General features: G+C 36.6%; 1 protein-coding gene across 16 annotated transcripts in view; it reads right to left on the bottom strand.

Moving 5' to 3' along the window:
• LOC136828379 (TGF-beta-activated kinase 1 and MAP3K7-binding protein 2-like) overlaps nucleotides 1-14,728 on the bottom strand; it is a 269,956-nt gene that overhangs the window by 249,190 nt on the left and 6,038 nt on the right. For 2 of the 16 annotated variants that reach the window (XM_067086349.1, XM_067086374.1), the window contains exon 2: nucleotides 6,012-6,045. The exons of the other annotated variants lie outside the window; for them this stretch is intronic. The gene's annotated coding sequence lies outside the window, so the exon portion shown is untranslated. The remainder of the gene's footprint in view (nucleotides 1-6,011; nucleotides 6,046-14,728) is intronic. 16 annotated transcript variants of the gene reach the window in all.

Below are 14,728 nucleotides of genomic sequence, written 5' to 3'. Positions count from 1 at the left end.
CCGTCAGCAGTTCACAAAGAAAACACCAACACAATTGAAAGGACGGATCACAACATTGGAGATGGTCTGGTCATGTGGAAAGAATAAAGGATGACTGGTTGGTGAAACGTACTTGGAGCAAGGAGACAAAGAAAACATACAAAGGGCCGGATAGACTTCGCCAAAGAGTTATTAGGAAAAGAAAGGACTAAAGATCCGGGAAGCAAGAAAGTGCAAGCAAGACAGAGGTGAATGGTGCAGTGGTGTAAGAGGGTTCGTCACGCTACTAATGAGCCTTCTGTGTAGGTGTATCATTCAACTAATGATGTGTTTTCTGCACAGAGTTCAACCAGGATTCATTCAGTACGGATGTGGCAGCGATTGATGTGTTGTTTTTTCTCTCTAGAGCTCTCGTTAGGGAAAATCTCTTAATACTGAAAAAAAAGTTTACATATATATATATATATATATATATATATATATATATATATATATATATATATATATATATATATATATATATATATATATATATACACATACGTATGTATGTATGTGTATGCATATATATATATATATATGCATCTGTGTATTTAAGAGCAGAGAATTTCTCTCTCTCTCTCTCTCTCTCTCTCTCTCTCTCCTTCAATGGAAACTACACAACTTCTTTCCTTCTTTGAATTAATAAACATAAAGTAGTGTTCACATTCGAATGGCTTGCCAAAATACCTACTTGTAGCAGTGCAACAAGAGATATAATCACGATACCGAATGCTATATTCAACTGACTGCTTAATAACACTATTTAAGGGTTACACACACACATACATACACCCATCGCAGATTCAGAGAATCGGTGAACTCATTATCAGCAAAAGACTCAATTTCAACAGAAACTGAACACACACTAAAGTTCTGCGTGCTAGTTTCGGATCTCCTGAATAAACTAAGAAAAGCTTCAACCATTACAAAAGTACATTTTTCCTGTTCTCAACAAGCGTTTATGCGATTGTGGTAGAAAAGAGTTAGCACTTTTGCCACTATCGATGGGTGAAGGCGGTTTGGTCCGAGTTCATATAACCTGACGTCACAACGACTGTGGTCATCGACCCAATGAAAACAAAAGGGGGTAATTGGTGAGGTAAAATTGGTGAGGAGAATCGGCTCAGACTGAAGCCATTGCTAAAGAGGGCCCCGCACGTGTGCGTTTTCTAAGGCAATTTGGACTCTTGCCTCCAAGTTTGCTCTTGGAAGTGGGCAAAACTGCAGACACGTACGTTCGTGCTTGCGTGACACCTACCTTAAGAGACATACCGTGACTTCAACTTCGAACGACCATAAAAAAAAAGAGAGAGAAAATTGGCTCTTCGGCGCAAAGGATAGCGGCAAGGTGTTATACGAGATGCCAGAAACGTGTTCGTTCGTGTAACACGCCCTCGGGTTTACTCTAGAGATACCGGTTTGTGCCGTACCCAAATAACAGGTGCGAGAGAGATCTCGGAAGCATTCCGCTTCTCCTCTACCAAAGGCAAGGTTCTAATAATGCATTTCATTGCTTCGAGGAAAAGGAGAATGTCTCCCTAAATCGCCCCGATTTATTAGGCATTGCACCAACGTCATATATCACGGCAAAAATCGCCTCAGCAGCTGCGGTACTTGGAAAACGCCGTCATTAAGACGTCTCCTCCTTGCTCTGATGGGACAGATGCCTGGTCTGGCCAAATTACCTTCACTGTTAAAGTCAAGACATAACACAGAGTTAGAACATAAAACAATGAAAACGGAAAAATAAATTTGCCAATGGCCACTTCAGTGACAAACTTATATTTTTGTACCTACCGAGACCTGGCTTCTCAATCCCGCCAATTATACTAAAAACAGATTTTGCAGTTTCATATCAATTAACCAGTCTTAAAAGATGAACACTTAGGCCTTTACAAATGAACTGTATCTCAAACGAGACTACTATTTCCCTACACCCTAAAAATTAGGTCACTTGACTCTTTGATACCCTCGGCGCTATCACCAACATTCAGACAATTTTAATAAAATCAATGGCTTCATTGACAAGCCTCGTGTATTGTTTACGTTCATTGTGATTCTGAAGAAAGAGCTTTGGTGCTTCGTTAATTGCAAGGACATTTGAATCTGGGGTCATAGGAGTCAGACATTCCACTGTAGATGACCTACGACCTAATTGGCCGACATCCATAAAAACCTAACCTTGATAAATACCTTACATGAATACAAAGTCTAATTGTTTTTGACATTAGGATTCTCCAGGGAGCAGCGATGGAGTACCTCAAGATCTTGGGGTTGACTGGTAACACAACATTCCATTGCACTGCTTTCGTTTTGTTTTATTCATAGAAGCTCCTGTTTCTCCACTTTGTATGTGCATATAAACGTATGTACGTAATGAGAGAGAGAGAGAGAGAGAGAGAGAGAGAGAGAGAGAGAGAGAGAGAGAGAGAGAGAGAGTTATGAATACAGAAAACACGTAAAAACTTAAGATGGCTGTTTTAACGTTTTATATGCAGAGGGAGGGCATGCTTTGCAATAAGTGGAAAGCAAAACGAACGAAGAGATACAAAGTGAACCACAGCAAAATGGTAAGGCACGAAGCAATGAACAGTAACTAATAATGGTAAAGGGCATAAAGTAAAAGAGCAGAAGCTTTTCAAGAAAAGGCGACTGATAACAGGAACCACAAGGTCAGCGGATGAGAAGTGAATAGTGTACTGAATGCAAGTGATGTGTGTGTGTGTGTGTGTGTGTGTGTGTGTGTGTGTGTGTGTGTGTGTGTGTGTGTGTGAAGGGGAGTTGGGTTGGAGTTCGTGATGCTGTTGAGAAATCTGCGTAGGTTTATAAAAAAAAACAGCTTTCCACCCATGAATTTTTATCGCGCACACGACAAAGCGGTTTGAACACCAACCTTTAGAAAATTAAAGTGTCATTAATCTTCCCAAGAGGCGAAATTTATTTACAAAAACTAATGCCTACTGCAGCCAGATGTAGCAGACACAACAGCCAGACAGACCGAGAGACAGGCAAACAGAGAAAGAGAGAAATAAACTCACAAGTCTCTTCCCGACCCCTCTCTCGCATATCATAAATAAATATAAGTAATTATTAATACTACTATAGAAGCGACTGCCAGCCTTTTAAGGCGGTGCTTCCTTCAACGCCCATGATACAGAGACACGGTTCATTTCCCTCTCAGTGTTTTCACTTGTTCTTGTTTTCGAAATATAACTTCACTCCGTTGGTGTGCAGGTTGACAGGATGCTAATGGGAATTTATTAGAGTGTTTTCCCGCAGCCAGAAAGGTAAACACGTGTGGGCAAACACGCTGTGGGCAAACATGCCCCGGGACCTACCATACCCTCTCTCTCTCTCTCTCTCTCTCTCTCTCTCTCTCTCTCTCTCTCTCTCTCCTCCGATTTACTGCAAACAAGTGGGATGCAAAATATGAATCTTTCAAATCGAGCAATGAAAATAAAGTTTCATCCAACCGTTCGGATCCAAATGAAACATAAATAAACAGAACGACTCTTGTAAGAAAGTAAAGATGTTCTAACTTTCCAACAGGAAAAACATGTTATTTATATAAACTATAATATTTTATCTCGCAATTATGAAAAGCACAGTAAAACATAAACTAGACCCAGACGCGAACATATACTATATATATATATACTATATATATATATATATATATATATATATATATGAGAATAGATCAAAGAAAATTTCAATAGATAAAGATTACGATCAGTTAGCAATTCAGAGCTGAGTCCTACTTGCGCACAACCTTTACTACTAGATACATCTCTGAAACTTGCAAGTTTTATACGGAAATTTATAGACAAAGATGCTTAACAATAAAAGTGGGGCCAATGATGAATAAAATTAATGCACAGTAACTGCAGGTATAGCATACACTGACATATCTTGTCTCGTCCGTCATTGTATTCACTTTATTTTTAATACACACAGTGCTCGACTGCTTGCAATACCTTTAATATGAAATTGTCATATAAATATAAAAAATACCAAAACATCACACAAACTACACGAAAACATACGCTTGCATAAAAAAATAAACGTTTCCGAGTTGCATCTCTACGAACGAAGAAAAGCAACTGGAAGCATTTAATAATAAAAGCCTGAGATCCTGTTAGCTATTTATGACCTGTTATTTGGTGGAAAAGGCAGACAACAGCACAAAACAAGGAAATGATGTCGTTCTTGATACCAAAGTTTACCTGCAAAACACTTGGTTCGTTTCGAAGTGAGCACTAACGCTCCAAACACGTGAAATTTCACAGCCAAAATCTCAATTAAAAGTAAGAGGAAAACTGCTCACTTCATTAATCGGGTGAAGATAAATTTTGTCCTACATAATAATATTGTTTTATGTTGGGACACTTTGTATTCCAAACTACATGTTTCGACAAGTAAAAATCACCGTCTTGGTGTCTCAATCACAGTTCTTTCCCTTGTTTCGATATGCTCTGGACTTTTCGTTACGCTTCTATTTTCCACGATACCTTTAACCTTCCCTTTTTTCGTTTGCGGATTAGCCTACGAAACTTCCTTTTCCATATGGGCATTCAGTCCATTCGGTCGCTCTCAGTATAAACTGAATATTTAACAAACAAAATAAAAAGGATGGTCTACCGCATTAAATAAAGAAAACGCATTTTCAATGAACAGATGCAGGGCTTCGACCATCGTTCTGGTTGCGGAAGCATTTACTGGATAACGTCAGAAATTTTGTTTGAAGAAAGATCAGTGATAACTAACTAGAGATGTGGATTCCAATTTCAAACACGTTCCTCGGACCCCTTCTTAGCCCATGGTCCATAACATTCCGGACTATTACCTCATAAATATGGTCCATAACATTCCGGACTATTACCTCATAAATATTAACTCTAAATTTAATATGAATGATTACAATATATTTCTCCAAATGGCCAGGTTCGGTAGAGAGCTGTCATGAATAAAACCATGACATTTGGAAAGATCCTTTAACAATAAATTTGCGGGTTTTTTTTTTTTTTTGACAATGGCTGGAGACAATAACCCTAAGGAACTTTTTTTACCCCCGATGAACTCAACCTTTCCTCTTCCAAAACTTTCACACTGTGAAGCACTTTCACTTACTAAAGGCCAATACACAAATATTACAATTTTCAAAAACAAGTATATTACTGTTCAAATCCAGTTTTACGATTTTCGAAAATCAAAGAAACAAAATCTGTCAGGCAAGGCAATATCTTCGTGACCGGAAAATATTTTCTCTTAAATCAAAGAATATCACTGTCCTAGACCATAAACATTGCCTTGTCACAGGAAATTGGTCGAACCAATCCAAGTTAAATCTTCACCACTGCCAATTTACACTCATTTTCACAAAGTAAATAACTTTCCTGTTAGTAAAACTGTATATTTGAAAAACAAAGTCAAAACAACGAACACGGGTCTTCAAGTAATATAATTCCTAGTTTTCATTCGCGAATCACTTCTATTTGCATAACCTAACTAACAACTTTGCAACGAAACGCTAATTTCTCAGTCATTAAAAAAAATTGGGAAAAATCAAGGAGTTATAGTTCAACACATCAAAATTATCTTTACATATTTTTCTTCTAAATAAATGCTTTTCCTTCCTACAAACGTTACTCTATTCTTAGTTATACTGAAGGAGATCCTCAATTAATATACATAATTTAAATCGCTGAATGCATGTTTCTTCAGGTAAACGAAAACTGTTTTCGTAGATCAGACTACATTATTCCCAGGTTAGGTCACCAGACCAGTCCGACGACATCATTTTCCATGTTTAAAAAAAATCTCACCATGCTAAACTTCTTCCTCGCTAAGAAAACTTTTTCAATGATAATCCATTGACCATTAACCGCAAAGAGATACACAACAGACGAAATCACTTAATGAAGCTTATTGCCTGCTCAATGAAGTTTATTATTGGATAACTGAAACCCTAAACTAATAAATTTACTTACGTCGGTAAAGTTGTGCCTCGTGGCTAAGTCTCACCTGGAAAGAACAGACAAGATAAATTAGTGTAGGCTATATCAACTGAGGGAAAAAGTTAGTAAATACAACAAACACAAGAGCACCTTTCCACTAACCTGTAAAAATAAATATAAATCGTCAAGGTAAATGTTTTTCTTTACAAGACTACAGACTTAACATAAGAAAAAATGTACGATGCAAAGAATTCCTCATAATGGGCTTTTTGTTCTATCTCCGAATCTTTATTGCTTATGCCATTATTCCTTACTTGGTTGAGGCCAGAAGACAATAATAGCATTCTAGTTTTTTATTCTTCTTTCCATTATTAGTAACATACCTGAGAGAGAGAGAGAGAGAGAGAGAGAGAGAGAGAGAGAGAGAGAGAGAGAGAGAGAGAGAGAGAGAGAGAGATGAATGGAGCTTAGCCCTATAGGCTATCTACCGATACTGATGGGAAACGCAGGGCTTGGTGGTTGTTTACAAATGGCCTATGGGTTCATCTCCTGCAGCAAAAACCCCAACCTCATGCGGAAGGGCTTCCAAAACACGACTCGGTATATCTTCATTATCTTGACTGATTATCTTCAAGATACTCATAGGGGAAAAAAAAATATTAAGGAACATCCTCATGACGACGGGAAACAGGAAGCGAAAGAAAATGAAATATAAACGAGACGTTTCAGCGAGATATGTTTGAAGTCTTCTACGCCAACCCTGACAAGCAACTGAATGTAGGTGGATTCTGGTAACTACTTTGACAGCCATCAGAATAAAAACTTGATCATTTAACATACACTATCAGTGAAGTTACAGGCACCATTACCAGTTTCCATTCAATCGATGAATACATTCAGGAAGCTGAATCCTTGAAAAAAAAAAAAAAATATATATATATATATATATATATATATATATATATATATATATATATATATATATATATATATATATATATATAATGTGTGTATAATATATATACACATATAGTTTTATCCACAACCAATTCGTAAGATAAAAGGTTACATAATAATATAAAATCTCTTCCCAAGAATAACCGAGTAAAAAACAATTCTTTCGAAGCAGCAATTCAAGTAAAAAGAAATTTACAACAGATATGAAATATCGAGCACAGTATTTCACTGATGTAACTTGGATTGTAAACTGCTATCTGATATTTCAAATATTGGCCTAGATCATGTTTAACGTCAAATTTGCTGGATTAGTGAAATTTCAATGATACCTGTTTACCTGCTACCTATCAAAAGGTACACTCGTTAATTTCATTCACATTTAACGATATTTCTATCCATGGTTATTAAAGATGGATACTTTACTGTCTGGCATCTTGATACTCTAGGTAAAAGGACTTTCCCTCGTTCCTTATGAATGAATGACAGGAATATCAACTTGAGCAAATATTATACCAACACCGGTCATAAATAATAACCTAAACTCTTCTTCACTTGTGTTCCATTAACTGTAAATACCGTACTTGTTGCCAATTCGTATTACCACATTAAAAATCTCTCCTTAAAATCTCAAATCTGGTACTTTGTTTCTTCGACAATCTAACGATTTCAATATTCACTTGGTTACTAAGGATATGAGAGAGAGAGAGAGAGAGAGAGAGAGAGAGAGAGAGAGAGAGAGAGAGAGAGAGAGAGAGAGAGAGAGAGAGGTTGTACAAAATTAAATCGGGCGTTTCTACAATCTTCCCCATACAATATAGCCTATCCTGAAAAAGTATTTCATGCAGCATTCCGGCAGATCCCTTACTCATCGAAATTATAAAGAAAAAACTCCAATCTTTTTTTTATTTCTTGTTTTAAATACTTGTCCGGTGCACTTACACATAATCACTAACATAAATCACATTTTTATAAATACAGAAATATCCTTTCTCATATGGTTATGCTTAAAAGTTTATATATATATATATATATATATATATATATATATATATATATATATATATATATATATATATATATATATATATATATATATATATATATATATACATACATACATATATATATATATATATATATATATATATATATATATATATATATATATATATATACATACATACATACATACATACATATATATATATATATATATATATATATATATATATATATATATATATATATATATATATATATATATATATATAAATATATATATATATATATATATATATATATATATATATATATATATATATATATATATATATATATATATATATATATATATATATATATATATATATATATATATATATATATATATATATAGCTTAAGATGTTAAAAATAAACACGTCGGAGACAGAAGGCCCGCGTGTCCCACAAAAACGTTTGGTATGCGGAAGACTTAACGGGTAAAAACTAAAACTTGATTACTTAATTTTTTCCCTTACTGAGAGAGAGAGAGAGAGAGAGAGAGAGAGAGAGAGAGAGAGAGAGAGAGAGAGAGAGAGGGCTGACAAGTTAGGGCGAAGTTACGAAATTAAAGCGTATAAAAAAAATCAATTACATTCCCGTCTAACCCCACACAGAACACTGCCGCAGGTTACCGTGACAGATACCATTTGCTTTAGGCTTCCGTCTCCCATTCTTCCACTCTTTCCTTTTCTTCTCCGTAGGTAAAAATATATAATGTATAGTGTAATAGAGAAAGTACACGCAACATACACAACAGAAACACTCGCGCCCACTTTTAACTACGTACATACAGAAATATATGAGATTTTGGACAGGTGAAAAAATGTAAACAGTATGATATACGGCACTCAGGAAGGCAAAGACATACAGATTCACTTAAACGGTGCGCACAACCATTCAATAACTCACCTCCTCTGTCTTCAAGCAAAAATCGCTTCAAAGAAAATCACGACAATCAACCCTTTTGTTTATTATAAGCCCTGCAAAGGCGCCGCAATGCACAATCGGCGGACCAACTTGAAATCATTCCCATAAATCCATCACAATTAGACAGCTGTTGCGGCGAGTGCATCCTGACATGCGAAAACCGCCCTCCTTTCCGAGAGGGGCGATGACTTCTACATTTTGTGATCGGAAGAAACGATCCGTTCCGTTCCACCTCTTATCGGCTATCTCTGGGGAAGACGGGCCCCTCCTCTCCTTTCTCTGTAAGAGGACGAACAGGTGTGACAGGAGAAGTGTGTGTTCTTTTCTCCTGCTTCGTTTATAACCTGTGGTAGGGTGAATTCAAGCCCCACGATTTATTTAAAACGTGTGTGTGTGTGTGTGTGTGTGTGTGTGTGTGTGTGTGTGTGAGAGAGAGAGAGAGAGAGAGAGAGAGAGAGAGAGAGAGAGAGAGAGAGAGAGAGAGAGAGAAAGTAATCTTTTGTTGGATATCAAAAGCAGAAACCTATCCAATTAAATGGTCATCTCATACAAGCCCCTAGTTATTTATTGACAAATTTAAATACTTCCATACACAATTCACACAGTATAAGAGAAACGTCCTTTTTTTAAATGGTAACACTGGTTTGCTCTAGTTCACAACAGTTATGCGAAGCGCCATGAAAATTATCAAGAACCTCGAAAATTCCTTCGTATTTTCAAAACTTCTTTTGCTCAAGAGTTATTAACAAAAACTGCATTATTAAATATGATGAATTAATGGCCAAAAGTAGCAGAGACTTCTATCCATTGCCGATTCCCCAGCCAATGAGCTTCTCAACATAAACTGCAACCGAGTTTTCATCTAAACACGCTGTATCTTTCAATTTACGAATACAGACACAATTCTTTCGTTTCCTCGTACTCTTACAAAATTCTCTCTGCAACATCTGAAAAATAAACAAGGCAATGATGGTCGAAGAACTCGGCGTTAGTGCTATGCTCATCTGACCTGCACCATTAGAGGCTCTGGCCACGAATGTAAAAACGCCACTCGTACCTTCCTAAAACAATGTACCATATGTCAAGAACGGACGAGAGAAACCCTTCGAAAGCATTTAGAACTATCCTTAAGAAAAAAAAAAAAAGTTTACAGCTGGTTTTGTCGTGTTAATAGTGTTTTCATGGGTCATGTAAATTTGACACACGCACACACACACACACATATGTGTATATATGAGAGAGAACATATAGGCTATATATGAGAGAGAGAGAGAGAGAGAGAGAGAGAGAGAGAGAGAGAGAGAGAGAGAGAGAGAGAGAGAGAGAGAATGGAAAATTAGGGCAGTCGATAAACACACACACTCCCTATGAGAATTTTAGAATGACAAGATGGAGTTGAAAAAGCATCCCTGGGTACCGGCCTTGGGTACAAGAGGCAATTTGGCTGTTCCCAGCGGAAAACAACAGTAGCAGAGAGCTTACTGAAACAACAATTGTTCGACTTAAGAGAGTACACACTTCAGACACGTCAGGACAAACGCAGGCTTTTCGATGGGTCGATAATGGAGACTTGAATAATTCGTCTTGGACTGCCTTGAGTAAATTCTTGCGATTTCCTGAGACAATCATGTGCCGGGAAACACTTCATGAGATTGCAGGGACAAATTTCATAAGATTGCCGTAAATAATTTTATTTGATTTCACATAATTTTACGTAATTTACAGGTCTTTTTTTCCGGAATAGTTCTTATTACTTCCATGAATAAGTCTTTGTGATTGCATAAACAATTTTATTTCTTAAAATAATTCTTATTGTTTCCACAAATAAGTCTATGTGAATGCAAAGATAATTTTTTTTGTTCCCGGATAATTCTTATTATTTCCATGAATAAGTCTATGTCACTACATAGATAATTTGCAATGATTCCCTGGAATCATTTCATACGATTCCTTTGTATAAATTCCCTTAATGCCATAAATAATATCGCGCAATTCCCGGGAACACTTACCAGATTACCTTAAAAATTCCAAGGATTCGCCGTTATAATTTCACGAATTACAAATAGCCTATAATTTCACAGGATACTTTCCTACGACTTCCTGCAACAATGTCAAGTGGGCATAATTCCTTAATACCCCAAGCAACAGTCACGTGTAACCTCTCATCAAAAGTCATAAAAAGGAGGGGAACCCAACACAGCCATCAGTCACAAGACGACTCGAGGTACCGTAAGCCTATTTAGAATTGACATATGCCTATTAGGGCACCATTCACCCACTTATCATATGACATCCGCCAGGTTGTTTCAAAAGAAGAGCCCTCTGAAGGCAAGAGCTAAAACTGCTGGAGGGAAAAAAGCTTTTGAATGAGCAAAACTGATTTTCTCTTCAAAATTTTATGCACTCTCAAGATGAAGAATTTTGAAGACTGGTGACTAAATTACTTGAAAAAACGTATATAAAGACTCTTCTCCTAATGGGATTAAATTTTAATTGTAAGAATATTGCTTAAAACCAAAAAATATTTACATGACATGAACATAGAAAAACCGGATTAATTAATTATTACTTTTTGTCTTTCACATTAAATGAATTTGTCTTTCACATTAAATGAAAAGAAAAAATCTTTTCTCTTTACAAAACACCAAGTGTTAATGCATTCTGTTCTCAATATTGATTAAACGAACCCTGTTCATTTGGCACCAGCAGCAAGGAGAGTAGGCTTTAACAACAATGAAAAGCATTTATCAGCTGTGTAAGTGAGTGTGTGTGTGTGTGTGTATGTGTTTCTGTTTGTGCTTGTTTCTTTGTGAGTGTGTGTGTGTGTGTGTGTTTATGTTTGTGAAAATCAAGGATATCATCACAACAAATATTAACAATAGCGACTCGTATGTGCTACGATGTTAGCCTCAACTTTACCTGGGTTCGCTGACCAGGCAAAGGGAGATATTTACGTACCCTCGTTTAAACATCAGTGTGTCTCTGATGACCTACGCAGTGAACGAAGTATTGACTCGATTGGGGTGGGCCGCTGCCAGGGGTGGATGCACTAGTAAATTGATCTCAAGCTAAATTTTGAAAACAAGCAGCTTACACTCTCTGGATCAATCTCTCAAAGGAGACAACATAAAACACACACACACACATATATATATACAGTGTATGTGTGTGAGTTTTTTTAAGTAGCTGTATGTATTTGAACGCTATTTGCTTCACGCGAAGTTTAAAACAGATACAAGAAGTTGGAGTGAACGTGTCCGTACAAGTAATTGAATTTGGTAAGTATGAAGTGAGTACACAAGAAACACACACACACATACATATATATATATATATATATATATATATATATATATATATATATATATATATATATATATAATATATATATATATATATATATATTGGTAACAATGGAGTACAAAACACACATATAGCCTATACAGTATATGTATGGGTGTGTGTGCTTCATACTTACCAAATTCAATTACTTGTACGGACACGCGTTCACTCCAACTTCTCGTATCTACTTTAAACTTCGCTTTCAGCAAATGGCGATTGAATACATCCAGCTTCTTAAAAAAAAACATCACCTTCGCTAATGAAGTTGAGTTTTTATACCCGTGACTGCCTATAAAAAAGACAAGCTGAATTTTAAAAACTTAGCAACGATACTTATTAGTAACCTTAAGATGTTAACTTCTTTTTTAAAAAGAAATCAGCTCATAGTTGAAGCTCAGTTGCACGTGAAATCAATCAACTGTGCAGCGAGTTTCATTAAATTCGGCTCAACCTTTCTTGAGACATCCCCAAAGTTGGGGATTTTCGGCAGGGTTAATGCTGCACTGAAGGGTTATATGCCCAAGTGGCCTAAACGGAAGTAGGCTATGCCCTCTACAAATTGCTCTTGATTTTTCTTGCCTTCACAAACAGTTCCACCACCACTACCATTACCATCATTTACTACTACTATATACTACTACTACTGCTGCCGCTGCTGCTAAACTTGTTTCATTCACCACAGGGTCCCTACTTCAATTTAACATCATTATACATCTTATATATATAAAACTGCATGTATGCAAAAACGCAAATATTGCCCACAAAAGCAATAACTGTAATGCATGTGACAAGAACCCAGTGACCTCAATAAGGCAACCATCACCTCTCTGCCCCTGGCAATGACAATTGATTCCAGACTGCTTAGGTAGCCTAAGGGAGGCCCTACAAGCGTCGATTTTATGTCAGGAGCCGGCACTACTAAGGCCTCTTTTTGACCTTATATGAAATGCCTTCCTATCCTGACAGACATAAAAAAAAGATACCGCTGACCTTAATAACAGATGCCAATGGTCACCACCAGTCTATTTGTTTTGATATAGCTTATGATCTTATCGTCACTGATTTATTAAAATTTGTCATCGTCACTGCCAAGGTCATGTGAGAAGATACCTTATTTTTAAGTCATTTGAGTATTTGCAATACTGTTGAAAAGACCCTGAATACACAACAGAATCACCAGCAATAGTGTTACAATAAACTATCAAAAGAATCTTCTCTCCTAACAAAGAACGTATCCATACAAGCCTCACTGATTTACTAATCTTGGCAATAACTGGGTCTGTACTAATGATAACTGCGGAGGCATAACAGCTCGTACTGAAGAAACTATAGGCTAAGTACCATACTTAGTTGTGACATTTACTAAAGGAACAAAAAATGTAATAACAACGAATTCACTATACACGTGTATGAATTTCAGTCATCTGTACCTGGATTTTTAATTTTATTTGACTGCGCAAATCTTTTGTGTTCAACTTCATTCACTAACAAGCTTCAGTATACATACGGTCCAATATATTTTAAAGAAAAATGTTCCATTACTTGCAAAAAAAATCGCTCAAAGGAATATTATCATCCTCCTATTACATGAGAGAGAGAGAGAGAGAGAGAGAGAGAGAGAGAGAGAGAGAGAGAGAGAGAGAGAGAGAGAGAGAGAGAGAGAGAGAGAAGAGGAAATATCAGTAACTTTGAAATTGCAAAAACAATGGCAACTGATTTCTGCCTGAAACCCACAGACAGAGAGAGAGAGAGAGAGAGAGAGAGAGAGAGAGAGAGAGAGAGAGAGAGAGAGAGAGAGAGAGAGAGAGAGAGAGAGAAGGAAAATCCGTAATTTTGACATTGGAAACCAATTTTTGGCCCGATTTCTGGTTAAAACTACAGAGACAGACATACGAGAGAGAGAGAGAGAGAGAGAGAGAGAGAGAGAGAGAGAGAGAGAGAGAGAGAGAGAGAGAGAGAGAGAGAGAGAAATATAAATCACTGCGTTGAAAAAAATGCCCAGTTCTCCTCCAAAATAATACCGATCCCATTTTTGGACCGATGGGCTCTCCAGACTTGAATACGAACGATTTTGTCATTTCTGGAAGTAGGTTCAATTAAGCGTTATAAGCCAATTTTGAAATTGGGACCCAATTTCGGCTTTGCAAATAAGATCATTGAAAGTAATTTAAACACATGCAAAAAGATTTTGGAAAAGGTAATACAGATAAAATAGACAAATACCCTGTTAGAAACGAGTGGAAGGCACATAGGGCAGTGTAACACCAGGACCAAAGATTCCCTCCGGATTCCTCGGAGGATACAGCCAGTATTGGTAAATTTATTTGATTTGGTATTGGAAAAAGGCGCTCAACAAAGTTCAGGCTTTCTAAAGTTCTTAGAAGACACGAAATCCATCCTGGAGCCAACTATTGCCTAAGTCACAGAATCCAAATACGGCTTTCGTTTCATCAAGGAGATTTAGAAAACAGAATCTGTGCTG

Source organism: Macrobrachium rosenbergii, chromosome 42, assembly GCF_040412425.1.
Source record: "Macrobrachium rosenbergii isolate ZJJX-2024 chromosome 42, ASM4041242v1, whole genome shotgun sequence".
Classification (NCBI taxonomy): Eukaryota; Metazoa; Arthropoda; class Malacostraca; order Decapoda; family Palaemonidae; genus Macrobrachium; species Macrobrachium rosenbergii.
The sequence above is the reverse complement of the archived record's forward strand: the minus strand, read 5'-3'. Positions and strand labels throughout refer to the sequence as shown.